A 15,470-nucleotide genomic window follows, 5' to 3' on the forward strand; every position below is an offset into this window, starting at 1 on the left:
TTCTTTATTAGTTAGTTAGAACTAAAATTGCTGCTGTGAATTAAGTATAAAAAATTCAATAGATTACAAATTATGTTTTACCATTTTACCTCCCCACAGAAGATAATGCACTATTATATGAGGAATCCTTGATTTTGTGAGTAATATAAATTATCATGTGTCTAGAGAGGGAATTTATATACAATGTTAGAAAACCAAGGACACTTCTCTTCTTAGAACCAGATATTGTTACAGTTGCTGCTCCCACAACTCAGTAGTAATGGTAGGTGAAAGAGCAGAGGATAAAGAAGCAGATCCAAGCTTTAATCTTATCCTTGCAAATAACTGAAAAGAGAAAGGAATTATTGCTCCCTTTACAACTGGCAATAAGCCAGTGCCTACTTAGAAGACCAGTTTACCTAGTCAAGAGGCACTTTTCTACCATCACAAGCTTCTTACTTTAAGATCTCACATAATGAAAATTCACTTTAGAATCATAATGAATAGAACATTCAAAGTAATCTCTATCATATGAAAAACTTGGGAGCGTCACATTTTTTGGTTGGTACTTTTTATATTTTAATTTTGCCAAAACTGCTGTTATATTTTATTTATAACACATATTAAAAGGATATAAAGAAATCAAGCAAGTCATTTTTTTCCTGGTAAGTTAGGAGGATAAAGCAAAACAAGCTTTAGGCTATAAGAGAAGATGTTAATGGTGCTTAAAATACTAACAAGTAATTAATTATAGCAAAGGGATTTTGAATATTATTTATATAAGTTGGTAAAATAATAATGAATCTCATTATAAAACTGTTTCTAACTATTTGAACAGATTTTCTTATTTTTCATCTCAACAGGCCCAACTGCTTAGAAGCCAAGATTGACTCATATAAATGTGAAACACGTTGGAACATATATACTTATACATTGAATATTCTTATTGTACTGAAAATTATATTGAATATGTATTTCTATTGTAAAGAACTAATAATAAATATATATTATATACAAATATATATTATATATGTTATATACATATATAAGCCCTTTTTGTCCCCACACTTGCTGCATATAAAACTTTGAAAGTCCACTTGTGGCAGCTAGTAACACCTACAATAGACCTTTTGGGGTATAAAAAAGTCACTAATCCTTCCAAAGGGTTACAAGAGACAAGTGATTAAAATAATCTTTTTCTTCTTGGTTTCACACATTTACACACCAATGTTATTCTTGTCCAGCTACCTGTGATGAGATGTTCAATGGGAAGTTTCTATGTGCTCCACAAAAATAGGGTTTCTGTGGTAAAAGAATTTTGAGAAATGTTGAGCGTAACAGAAGTAAACTGCTCTTTCGTGCAGTACGTCTCAGAGCCTTATCTCAGCTAATAAGCACTGTGGTGCTCCCTAGGGAGAGAAATATAATAAGTTTCCCGAAGATATATAAGTCTTCCAGAACAGATGTCATTTTCTTTCCACCAGATCTGAGTATAAACAATAAGCCAGAGTGCTGAGAATTCTGAAACTGAGAAACATTATCTTTAGTTGATACTCTCTTGGACTGTTAGGTTTTTCTCTAAACCAGTGGTCCTCAAACTTGAGTGTTCATCAGAATCACCAGGAGGGCTTTGTAAAACACAGACTGTCAGATTCACCTTCAAAGTTTCTGATTCAGCAGTTCTGGGTAGGGCCCAAGAATTTGCATTTCTAACAAGTACCCAGGTGAAGGTGGTGCTGCGAGTCAGCCAACACTTTCCCAACACTGTGGGAATGGCTGTCTTATGGAACAATAGATTTAGCTATTTACTAAGCATTTTCTTATGTCGCTGATAATCAGTTTCTAAAAGGTCATATAGACGGGGTTTTGATATCTTAATTCCACATCTCTGACCTCAGTAATGATGTTAGCAGTCGTATAAAAGAAGGCCAGTCCAGGTCACACAAAAAAAGGATTGGACCTCTCAAGATTCTATTCTACTACTCCTAGAAAACACATTCATTTTCTGTTTACAAAGTAGTGCTATTAGTTATAAAGGTAAGTATATAAGAGCTCTGTATTACATGTTGCCTATGTTTGCTCTACAAATCTCCCCAGAGTGTTTTTCAAAATGTTTGCTACATACCCAAATTTAAGCAGATAAAGGATTTTCTAGTAAACTCTCCTCGGCTCTCTAATAAATTAATACCTTTACTCACTGCAGAAACCACACTCATTTGAAAGTACTACCTCTTCTCCTCACCCCCAAAAAAGGTATCTGGAAAAAAGACAAGCTCAAAGGAGGGAAATACTTTTCACATCAAATAAGCAAACAACCCAATGTTGACCACAGCATTTCAACATGGATAACCAAAAGGTGAAGTATTGATAGACTCCCAAACCTCAAAGCAAGCACCAAATACAAAGTTCATCCGCTGTACCCTGCAGTGATGCAGTAAGGAAACAGGACATCCCATACAACACTTTGTCCTTTTCATTGTGAAGAAAATAAATACCTGGCTAAGGAGTTCCAAGTATTTGTTATCATTTCCTTTCTGATTAAGAATAGTCTCAGCAGTACTCGGTTTACTTCTATCACTGGCAGCCTATTTAAATCTGAAGCCCCCAGTTTGCAATACCATAATGCTTGCAATACATTGGCACGTCTAAATGAAAAACACTCAAATAGCTTAATAAGCTGTAAATAAGAAATTCAGAAATAGAATTAGCCCCTTCCCTTGCCCTCTCACTAGGTATACAACTCCATTCTTCCACAAGGGCTTGGAAACAACTTACAGGAAAGACACACTTCCAAAAACACCATTATCATGGGCCTAAAGAGTAAGAGTGATATAATGGGGAAGGTGGTGATAATTACCTCAAAAACTTCAAAAATCTAGATAAGGTTAATTGCTTCAGCTGGGCCCTAAATGTAGCTCTGTGCTTTCTGGCAACCACTGTAAAGAGGAAAATGTATTGAACTGCATTGTTCTTATTGCTTGATAAAAGAAAGTACACTGGTTAATAAGCACCTCTCGGTAAAAGAGACTGCTGGATACTATGGAAGACAATGAATAGGGCAGGGAACCTGCCCACAAGGAGTTTGCCTATCTTATCTCTTCTGCAACTGCAGAGGCCTGAGGACTGTTGCTGAGAGGGGCTCTAGCACTTGACATTATGGGATAGAAATCAAAGGAAAACAGTGGGGTAGAAATCAAAGGTGACTAAACTAGGGGTCTAGAGGTGCTATTGAGGAGGAGGAGAAATTTGATGGGGAGAATGAGACGTCTCTGAGCCATAATTAATCACAGCTCTTCATTTTTGCTTCAAGGAAAGCCAAGGAGTTTATAATGTGTGATAAAAATGGCACAAATAATTCTCTCTCTGGCAGAGTCTCACTTTCTCTATCACCACCCCCCCCTTCATTAGTATGTTATTTTATTCATTACACTTTCATTCTGGTTTCGCTTCAAATACATTATTATTGGAGCTGAAGTATTTCAGAATGAAAAGCTTTTCTCAAATAGGTGTCTCCGAATTTCTTCTTTTTTTCTCTACAATCTCCGGCATGGAAGTAATGTCATTTTTTTCCTTAAGTGTTTCTCTAGTGAGGAGAATAGGAGATCTGGGGGAGGAATAGTGAAATATGATTAAATACATTTTATCAGCAATATTTCGTAGATGGAATAAATGTCATGTGCCACCGGAGTGAGGCCTTGAGAATTTGGGAAGAGTGAAAGAGGGTCTTGGTTTTGTCTTAGCTGTCAGTTGCCTATTAAAATATGCAAGTCACAATTATGGATATTATTGTAAACTATTAATGACATCAGCTGAATGCTGCTAAATACTTAAAACCATTTTAAGTTTCCTTCTTTGTTGAAACATTTTTCTAAAATGGTCCAGGTACTTTTCTTATTTTTGAAGTAGAGTCAGTTGCCCAAACCTGAATCACATCTCGATTACTAAGGATTGCACCCAAGGCCTCAGGATGTCTGTCCTGAAAAACAGAAATCACTATGCCAAATGGAGATGAAGATGGAGAAGGTATAAGAGATTGAGCTGACTGCACAAATACCAAGGTACAGCTCATAAGCCTAGAAATCCTTTTTTAAATTCCATCTTGAAATTAGTTTCCCATTTCTTATTACTTTCCCATTTCTTTTAAAAAGCAGATTGCTAGGTAAGTTTATCTTAAAAAGTCAATGCACAGGCTCTCTCTCTAAGAATTTTTCTTTGCCTTTCTAGGCCGAAACTCTTCAGACTTTTTAAATATCACTGTACATTCGAATCAATCATTATTGATTAAACTTTAAATATATATTTTTACTGGATTAGGCAGTCACCTTTTACACAAAACCCTTTTCTGCAGATTATGACCTGGTACTTGACTCAGAATGACCTTATTAGTGCTAATCATGCTTCCAAGAATACCTTTATTTGCAAGCTAGCCACTTGCTGTAAAATTCAACTTCAAATACTTTAAGGCAGAAAATGATGCTTGAATATTACTAGATTATCACACTAATTACTTTAAAATAATATGTAACAGTGGCCATTCAGTAAATTTTTTAAAAATCCACATAGAGGGTAAAAACACTCAAATGCTAAATTTGGAGAGTATCCAAGGCGTTTGGCCAATGAACATTTCTATAATGCCAAGGGACAGAATTAAATTCACAAAAATCAGCAATCTGTAGGCCATGAAATCTAGGTTAAAATGTGGTTGAGTGAGGAAAGTTGGCACATGGGTGTATACAATTTTCATTCATATTTAGGTAAAAACTGAACTGGGAGTAGAAGTACAGATGCAGGTGGAGAGATGACTAGGCACCTTGCAGGGGAGCCCATATTGGTTCTCCCTCTGTCAAAGCGATTCAACAAGCTCATGTTTCATTCAGGGAACGCTTTTCAAGCTCCCAATATTTACTATGTGTGCTACGCACAAAAGCTGTGGTGGTGAACAAGACACCGTCTAATGTGAAACCAAAAAAAAGTATGACAAATCTTCATTTCAAATTCAATGAAATTGGATATTAAGGTGAACACAATAGCAGTAGGTGGAAGTAGTATTTCAACCAACCCCCTCTTACTTAACCATGTTGACTTGAGCAGCATCTCAACTCCATCACTGGCTTCTCCTTCCCACGGCCACCCCCTAATTCAAATTCTTATCATTTCATACCTTCAATATGAAGCTTCCTAAGTTTCAATAGCAGCTTTCTAAGAGGTCCCCCTGTGGCCAGTCTCTTTTGCTCTATTCATTCATCTTGCATAGGCTGATGATGCCATTTCTCTACTCAAAATTGTCAGATTCCTCAGCGCTACAAAATCAAGTTCAAGCTCCTCACTTCCTTTTAAGGCTACTCCTCTACCAACACAGGCTCTATGCTTCAGCCAGGCTGACTTAACACTCGACTCCCCAAATCCACACTACAGTTTTTTCCCCTCTGTCTTTGCTTAGGTTGTCCTTTCTGCCTGGAATGTCCTCCTGTCTCTCCTTCCAAGACTATCTCACACGGTACCTCTCCCATGACTACTTCTTTAACCACCAAGCTGGATATAATCCCAGCCCTCCCTCCTCCCTTGGACTCTTTTAGTGGTTCGTTTGTACCTGGCTTATGGCACATAACACAAGCAGCTTCATACTAAAAGGTCAGGCAGGGACCATATCTTCCATAACTTTGTATTCTGTGCAGTACTCAGCCCTGTGCCTAACAAGTAATAGTTTTCAATAAATGTCTGTTGAATGAATCATTTCCTTGGGGAATTGAATGTATATAGATAGAACTCTTAATGGATTTAACAGGACTTTCAGCATTAAATGACCCCTGACATTTATAAAATCCATGTAGTAAACCACAAGCAATAGTCCTGCAAATTGAGTACTGCTGCTTGCTCTTGTATGAAGAGAAACAGAGGTAGGTAGGATTCTCATGACTTCCTCAAGGCCACACAAGGAGCCTTGGTTAGAGCTGTTATTACAAGTCAGCATTTTCTATGTTTATGCCACTTGCTGATACCATGCTTCACATCAAGCATTTCCATGGTTACATCTGTTGTTCACCCAAGAAAGAGGCATTTATCAAGACTACCTCTAAGGCCTCTATGAAAAATAAGACAATATTCCAAAATACATACAATGGAATATTATTCAGCCATGAGAAAGAAGGAAATCCTGCCTTTTTTGGCAATATGCATGTACCTTGAAGGCCAGACACAGAAAGACAAATACTGTACAATTTCACTGATATGAGGAATCTAAAAAAGCTAAACTCATAGAAACAGAGTAGAATGGAGGTTACCAGGGACTGGGGGTGGGGAAAATGGAGAGATGTGGTCAAAGGGTACAAACTTCCAGTTATAAGGTGAATATGTTATGGTAATCTAAGATACAGCATCGTGACTATAGTGAACAAAACTGTATTATATACTTGACAGTTGCTTAAGACAGTAAGTCTTAAACTGTTCTTACCACAAAAAGAGTAACTATGTGGGGTGGTCATCATTTCCCAATATATACTTGTATCAAATCATCATGTTGTACACCGTAAACTTACACAATGTTATATGTCAATTAAATCTCACTAAAGCTGGAAAAAATCCTTCCTCTAGTGGGGTACTAGCAGAATAAAAATGGACAATTTAAAAATTTTTTTTCAGTTACTTGGAAGTAAGTTAAGATTGAATTTGTTTCTATATAGAATGCTTTTCCGGCTAATAGAAAAAGCGAAATAACCAGGAAATGGCAAAACAAACAAACAAACAAAACACCTCTAGAGATTATGTTTTTATACAAGTTGGAAAAAATTTAAGTTTGTTGAATAAAGTATGTGATAAATATAAACATTAACAACAGAAAAACAACTTCTGGGATAAGTATTTAGCAAACGTTTTAAAACCACACAGAGTTCTTAAATATATTCAACGTTCTCAAACGGTTACTTCAGGGTTACTATTTTTTCATAAATAGGATGAACAATTTTAAGGCAATATGACAATGTGATCTTAAAACAATGTCATCTTAAAAATATAGTCTCCAAAATGTATTTGGAATGGAATAAGAGATGATTGATACTATAATGCTGCCTACTCAATGTACCTAGACACATATAAAAGATGGGTTAAGAGTTTAAAGTCACAAAGCACGTGACCGCCTGGTGGGGTGGGATAGGAGGGTGGGAGGGAGGGAGACGCAAGAGGGAAGAGATATGGGAACATATGTATATATATAACTGATTCATTTTGTTGTAAAGCAGAAACTAACACACCATTGTAAAGCAATTATACTCCAATAAAGATGTTAAAAAAAAGAGTTTAAAGTCACAGAGAAAAAGGTTTTCTGTTTGCATTTCTGCATCCTAGAGACAGAAATTAGAACCTTAGTACTATCTAGTTAGCTGGCAAATCATGGCTGACACATAGGATATCTCTTACTTAGTTCAGGAAATTTGCCATATTTAACACAGTTATATCACTGTGACTCTATGTTTTCAAGCTGTTGGATGGTTTTCAGTGTGGAAACTGCCTTCACTGTCTACCCACAAGAACATGTGTAGGAGCAAAAGGCTAATCTCTTTTCTACAAATTCCCAGTGGGTAAATAAAAATCTGAGTTTCAACAACAACAAAAAATATGTCCATTTACAATAGAAAAAACAGTCCAATTGAAAGCATACATTGACATGCCTATGACCAAGCAACAGCCGCAAAAACCGATGGATCGTTTTGTCACATCTACTTCTGTACGTAACAGAGTTTGACATGACACTAAGCCATATTATACAAGCTCATCAGGAATAATATTGGAAAAATAATTTACTCCAACTCTAGACAACATGGTTAAGTCCAAATAGTGGAGATGATTTACAAAACAAAAGGTCGTAGACCAAATGGAATCATTTACTGACTTTTAAGAAAACAGTATCAAGAAAGACAGGAAAAAGCACGAGTTAAACTTCTCATTATGTCTAGCAGTAAAACTTGACTTTGTGGTGAGAACTGAAGGCACAGAAATAAAAACATTGAAAACCTAAGCAGGGTTGCAAATCTGGATTAGACAGCAACAGCAACAAAAACCATAAATTTGGGGCTTCCCTGGTGGCGCAGTGGTTGAGAGTCCGCCTGCCAATGCAGGGGACACGGGTTCGTGCCCCAATCCAGGAGGATCCCACATGCCGTGGAGCGGCTAGGCCCGTGAACCATGGCCGCTGAGCCTGCGCGTCCGGAGCCTGTGCTCCACAACGGGAGAGGCCACAACATTGAGGGGCCCGCGTACCACAAAAAAAAAAAAAAAAAAAAAAACACATAAATTTAAGAAAACAAAGACTGATTACACAGTGGAGGAAATACAGAAAAAAAATGAAAAGATTATTTAGAGATAATGAGGAAAGAACAGATGGCCAGATGGCTAAAATTCCTCTGGAATATATACCCCTGTAGGTCAACAATCAAGCGGCCAGCTGAGATAGAGGAAAACAAGGCAAACCTGGGGACTTTACAATCAGAAACCTAATCTGTAAGGGCAAAAACAGCAGTGAGTAAATGATGTTCTATGAATAAAGTCATGTTCCTAGAAGAACTAATTGCTATTTCCAGATGCACAGAAGTACCTTGTATCCACATTTCACAAAAACGTGAAGTAAAGAAAAAAACAATATTTATAATGACTTCATATAGCTATGTGACATGAGAGAATTATTATATGATCAAGTAAGATCAGACATTTCCATAACATGTAAAGAGCTTCTTCCACACAAAAGAGTTGACATATAGTAGACAGTTCTCAAACTTCAGCTATTCAGATCTCTCGTACTAAATGGGGTTCCTGTGACAAAGGGTCCATCTTAATGGTACCAAATTTTGGTTGAAGAATACATCCCTGGCCATATCACAAGTCCTTTCTTACCAGGTAGCCAATTGCAGCCTTGGCTGCAAGGGGGAGAGAGAAATGATCTTGAGCTATGCTTCCATAAAACGTTTTAAATTCATTGGATTAGATTCCAAATTCTTTTACAAAACTGTATTTGACCCATAACAAGGCTGAGCTGCTACTGCAATATTTTCAGTTAATCTGTGACAGGTACCTCCCTAGCTGGCCAGGACTTTGTACTAATGAGTATATCTATAACAGCATCAGACATCAAAGAGTTTCATGCAGTGAAGATATACATGATCCACAGCCCGTTACAATCCCCGACTCTGGCTAGCTAACTCAGCAATGCAGGGTGTGAAGAAAAGGATGGACGAGGGAGTAGAGACAGCTCAGTGTTCTGACTCTTGGTGCTTAAACAAAGCTTAGTATCACTAAGTTAGATAACATGGTCTAAAAATAAAAACACCCTGCTTCTCTTCCTCCTTCTTTTCAAAATTAATAGCCCAAATGACTGTCAGAGAACTAAATACGAAACTTTAATTAAAGTCTTCATCTAAACACAATGTCATGAAACAATAAATGAGGGAGAGATTAGGAAAGGGAAAGTTGACTTTTTCCCCCTTTTGAAATAACAGAAAGTGAAGGAGAAACACAAAACGTTGAAAACAGGGCATCCCAATGTCATGTGGGACAGTCTGACGTGATAAGCACTGGATGCTTTTGGTTTAGTAAAACAATAGCCCAGTGCTTGCTTCGACAGCACATATTCTAAAATTGGAAAGATACAGAGAAGACTAGCATGGCTCCCGCACACGGATGACACGAAAATTCGTGACGCGTTCCATATTTTTGAGCAGTATGTTTCTTCTCTTAGAATTAAACGAATGCTGCAAAGATCAAAAACAAACAAAACACAATAAGCCCAAATGATGTTTTCTCCATCTCCTTCTTCACCACAGGAAAAAAGACTGAAATGATTGGAAGAACACTGGAGTTCTCAGGATCTTTTGATAACTGCTTATGTGACGTTGGACAAGGGACTCTCCCTCACTGGATCTCCAGTTTCCTATCTGTAAATGGTGACAATCTGAAATGAATGTTCTACATTCAAAATTTTTGATTTGCTAGGTTTGTGAAGCACTGTTATGGGTATGAGTGCTTTCTTAACTATTTAAATTATCCAACCCATCTAGTTAGTTGAGGTTAGTCCCAAGACCAGCCACTCCATGCCTTTCAGAGTTTTCTCATTACCACACCCAAAGTTTAAAAAAGAGAAGAAAGAAAAAGTAAAAGAAACATTAGGACTTTCCTGGTGGCACAGTGGTTAAGAATCCACCTGCCAATGCAGGGGACACAGGTTCAAGCCCTGGTCTGGGAAGATCCCATATGCTGTGAAGCAAATAAGCCCGTGCGCCACAACTACTTAGCTTGCGCTCTAGAGCCCGCGAGCCACAACTACTGAAGCCTGTGCTCCGCAACAAGAGAAGCCACAGCAATGAGAAGACTGCGCATCGCAACCAAGAGTAGCCCCCGCTCGCCGCAACTAGGGAAAGTCCGCACACAGCAACAAAGACCCAATGCAGCCCAAAATTAAATAAATAAATAAATAAATTAATTAATTAAAAAGATTTTTAAAAAGAAACAATAATACTCCACTGTATTTCTGAGCATCAAAAGACAGGAGATGCATGTGCAAGACTAAGAAAGTTCTTTTTAAAACATTTAACTTTGAAATAATCTTAGACTTACAGAGAAATTACAAAAATAGTACAGAACGCCCCTGGAGACCCTTAACTCAGATTCCTGTAATGTCTACAACTTACATACCATACATAGCACAGTTATCAAAACCAGGAAATTATCTTTACTACAATACCATTAAATAAACTAGAGACCTTATTTGAATTTCACCAATTTTTCCCCTAATGTCCTCTCTCTGCTCCAGTATCCAATCCAGGATCCCATATTGCATTTACTTGTCATGTTTATTTAGTCTCCTCCAATCTGTGACAGTTTCTCAGTCTTTCCTCATCTCTTGGTCCATTTTCTCCTCCCTCCCTTTCTTGACTGACAGTTAGTAGAGAAGTGTGTTACCCATCACTTCTAAGATGGACACTTCCACATTTTGACAGCTTGGATATTGGGATGATCCTTACCATCAATGGTATGTTGAGGAGATGTTGAATAAATGAAGAAGATATTTATCGATTTTCACAAGAGGAAAACTTTACAGCACAGAAACCCAGCAGACACCATCTTTATCAGGTGATTAAGGTTAACATGAGAGAGAAGATACATCAACATCAAGTACCCTCGAATATGACGCACATCATTTCTATGGTTTTCTTGCCCAAAATGCATGACCTCAGTCAAATCATGAGAATGCATTTGACAAACCCAAACTGAGAGGCATTCTACAAAATAACTGACCAGTACTCATCCAAAGTGTCAGGGTCATGAAAGACAAGGAAAGGCTGAGGAACTGTCACAGATTGGAGGAGACTAAATAAACATGACAAGTAAATGCAATGTGGGGTCCTGGAGCAGAGAAAGGACATTAGAGGGAAAATTGGTGAAATTCAAATAAGGTCTCTAGTTTACTTAATGGTATTGAACTAGAGTTATTTCCTGGTTTTGATAACTGTGCTATGTATGGTATGTAAGTTGTTGACATTACAGGAAGCTGGGTGAAGGGTATGCAGGAACTCCTTGTACTATTTTTGCAACTTTTCTGTAAGCCTAAAATTATTTCAAAATAAAAAGTTTAACAAGTGAGGCTGAGCTATCAATATGTATTTCATTGGGTACTGACTGTAATTCCATTTTTCTTTCAAAAGAGATTTTTGAAATGTCCAAAATAGCATTGACTTTTACCGGTCAAAGATACATCCTTTTTAAGGTCAATAATAGAAGATAGAGATCCTTAAGTAAAATGTTATTTTCCTTGAGTCTCAGGATGACAGGTGCTGTCTATGTATCTTTATAATACAGGCAGACCCCTCTGATCAAGCTCATAAATGATTATAAATCTTGCATAATTCAGCAACCCTTGGGATTATGTTGCTAGGAGTCTTCTGCTCCCAGTAAGTTTTCCCTTAGCAAGCAGGGATGAGGTAAATATTCACTCAAAAATAATCAAATTTTAAACTGGTGAAAACTGCTGTGACTAGTGATACTAGTACAGAATATACTGGTAACTCAGGACAAATTGACCTACAAGGATAGATTCACACCCATACGTCTATAAAACCAGTTTCACTTGCCAAAATATTATTATGCTTGCGATCAGATGTGATGTTTGAAGACATAGTATGGGGCTGTTTTGTGTTTTCCTCACCCAGTCCTCTGACCATGCCTGCTGCTAAGGCCCTTGCCAGGAGATTTTTGTCACAAAACTACCCAAGGTGGTGAGTGCAGTGGGCAGATGTGATGGGTGTTGATCTTTCATAATTAAATAATGACAGCATTTATATCCTCCCTAGATAACAAGTGGCAGGTATCACAGTGCTTCAAGTATGGAGAAGAAGGTTTAAGACACATGAAATTGCTGAAGCAGAATACATGAAGACAATATTGGCTATGAAAACAATCACAGATTCTAGTATTTTCAGTATTTTCTAGTATTTTCAGGAATGATCTTTTGTTAAAGTCAAGGGACAGTCGCTAAAAATACCAACCTAGATCAATTGCAAACTGTAATATCAAGAAATTGGCACAGAATGGGTGAAGCAATACTTTGGAGAGAAATTCTGAAATAAATTGTGCCAAGCCGACTAGGCAATTGAGTCAAAAAACAGCTGCATATCAACATGACACAAGACTCTTTTACGTAGCTGGAAATTAATCTATGGGCTGTGCTATCTAGATCTCTATCTGAAGATGGTGCAAACTTCATCCCTGAACACTCAACATTCATGGAGTGATGGGCACAGCACTTCAGCACAATGCACAATTAGCCATCAAGCTTGCCCTCCTTATTTTCATAACATTCCCTCATTATAAGGTGAGTATAGGATATTGTTAACTATTGTGCCTATTACGAAGGCAAAGAACCATCACCATCTGGTAGAGTACCTAGCGCTAATGGAATCCTTATAAAAACAACAAAAACAAAAGCAGCTGCCCAAAACTCATCAAGTGATTGCTTGTTATTTAACCACTCATGGAAGAAGAAACAGTGCACAGATACATCTCAAAAGTGTTTCAAGCACAGAAACTCAAAGTGGGTAGCAAATGCTGCAATAACCATCGAGGTATGTTATTTTGTTATTTGTGTATTATAGATATGATAGTAGTACAACCCACGTAGGTCAACTATTGTCAACTTGGTATAGTTTTCATGCTTATCATGGATAAGGAATAATATAAGAGAACTACAAAGCTTTTATGCAGACGTGGAACTGTGATGCATGTGCTATCTAAATGACTAATTAATTGTTTGAAAGGCACTGTATGTTTCAAATACTAAGATTTTCATTAAAATTTGAGGATGTAAGGATTATGTAAATCGTCTTTATCTTGTGCGACTGGTCATCAAGATTTTAACATATGAAAAATTATTTTAAAAACACTGGATATACTGAGTAGACAGTGTATTTAAATAATTAAGTGGCTTATTACTATTCATTGGCCATTATCTATTTAGTCTCTGAATTAAACATTTTCCAAGCTTTAAAGTGGTAGTGCAGTATGCATTTTGTTAACAATCATGTTCCATATTACTTTTTCAAAATGTTTCCATTATGGCATTCTTTTGCCTTTAAATGGGAGAACTGATCTGAAGTATATCAATGATTAGTAATATCACACATCTCTTTCCGCCAGACACCTGAAAAGACAGAATTTACAAAGCCTGCAAGGAACTCTATATCTAAGAGTAAGCCATAAAAACAGTGATACTTAGCTTGAAGAACTAACATCACACTCATGGCAACTGGATGTGGGCATGTCCATTTGAAACATTAATGTGTAGTTTTAGATAATAAAACCCTAACTAAATAGAACTGTTTTGAAGAACTCCTAAAATAAGCATCTTAGTTAATAGTAAGAAGATAACTTTTCATTTAATTCACTTTTTTTGGGGGGGGGGGCCACGTTATGCGGCTTGCAGGATCTTCCCCAACCAGGGACTAAACCCGGGGCCATGGAGTCAAAGCGCCGATTCCTAACCACTGGACTGCCAGGGAAGTCCTTAATTCACTTTTATAGTGATACATGGCTTTTCATTTATGTTATCTCATTGGAATCTCCACAATATTCATGGAAGTTAGGTAGAGAAGAATTATCCATGCATTACAGATGAAGCAACTCAAGCTCTGTCAGATTAAGTAGCTAAAGTCAAAAACAGTAGTGGGGCTGGGACTCCTGAAACAAGATTTGTAAAGTGACTAGTGCAGTGCTGGACACTCTATATGAACTGGCTAAAAGACATCTCCTTTTTTCCCCCTTAAACTAGTCCAGTGCTCTTTTCCATTTAAGGCACTGCACAGTCCTTGATTTAAGTAATACACAGAAGATTTAAATAATACATAAAATAATTGTAGATGAAACCTGAATGAAAATGAAATGAAGAAAACAGAATAAGCCCTTTAGTCATAATATCTGCTACAAAAAAGAGCAATTCAGACATTTTCAATGTTAGGAATTGCCATTATCTTTATAACTAGTTCCCATTCTTGAACTGGAATGGTCTGCAACAAAAACTAGCAACCACGAAATAAGCAAAAGTAACTACTTAAGTAGGATATCATGATAAAATGTTTTCTGAATAAATGATCACAGGAAGGAATACATCTCTATTAGCCAAAGCAGCCATAAATAAAAATGTGAATGAGGTAAAATTGGTCATGATGAGGATAAAACAATATCAAGAAATTGAGGCTTGGTTGGGCAAGATGGTGGAAGAGTAAGACGCAGAGATCACCTTCTTCCCCACAGATACACCAGAAATACATCTACACGTGGAACAACTCCTACAGAACACCTACTGAACACTGGCAGAAGACCTCAGACCTCCCAAAAGGCAAGAAACTCCCCACGTACCTGGGTAGAGCAACAGAAAAAATAATAAACAGAGACAAAAGGATGGGGAAGGGACCTGCACCAGTGGGAGGGAGCTGTGAAGGAGGAAAGGTTTCCACACACTAGAAGGCCCTTCACGGGCGGAGACTGCGGGTGGCGGAGGGGGGAGCTTCGGAGCCGCAGAGGAGAGCACAGCAACAGGGGTGCGGGGGGCAAAGCGGAGAGATTCCCGCACAGAGGATCGGTGCCGACCGGCACTCACCAGCCCGAGAGGCTTGTCTGCTCACCCGCCGGAGCGGGCGGGGCTGCGAGCTGAGGCTCGGGCTTCGGTCGGAGCGCAGGGAAAGGACTGGCGGCTTGAACACAGCCTGCAGGGGGTTAGTGCACCACGCCTAGCCGGGAGGGAGTCCAGGAAAAAGTCTGGATCAGCCGAAGAGGCAAGAGACTTTTTCTTCCCACTTCGTTTCCTGGTGCGCAAGGAGAGGGGATTAAGAGCGCCGCTTAAAGGAGCTCCAGAGACGGGCCCAAGCCACGGCTAAAAGCGCGGACCCCAGAGACGGGCATGAGATGCTAAGGCTGCTGCTGCGGCAACCAAGAAGCCTGTGTGCGAGCACAGGTCA

General features: G+C 38.2%; 1 protein-coding gene and 1 non-coding gene across 9 annotated transcripts in view; one reads left to right on the top strand and one right to left on the bottom strand.

Annotated features, from left to right (window-relative positions):
- MBNL3 (muscleblind like splicing regulator 3) overlaps positions 1–15,470 on the bottom strand; it is a 127,759-nt gene that overhangs the window by 46,199 nt on the left and 66,090 nt on the right. The window lies entirely within an intron of this gene.
- LOC117198683 (U6 spliceosomal RNA) lies at positions 9,574–9,680 on the top strand. The gene has a single exon (XR_004479904.1). It is a non-coding gene; the product is annotated as a U6 spliceosomal RNA (small nuclear RNA).

This window comes from Orcinus orca, chromosome X (assembly GCF_937001465.1).
Source record: "Orcinus orca chromosome X, mOrcOrc1.1, whole genome shotgun sequence".
NCBI classification, from domain to species: Eukaryota; Metazoa; Chordata; class Mammalia; order Artiodactyla; family Delphinidae; genus Orcinus; species Orcinus orca.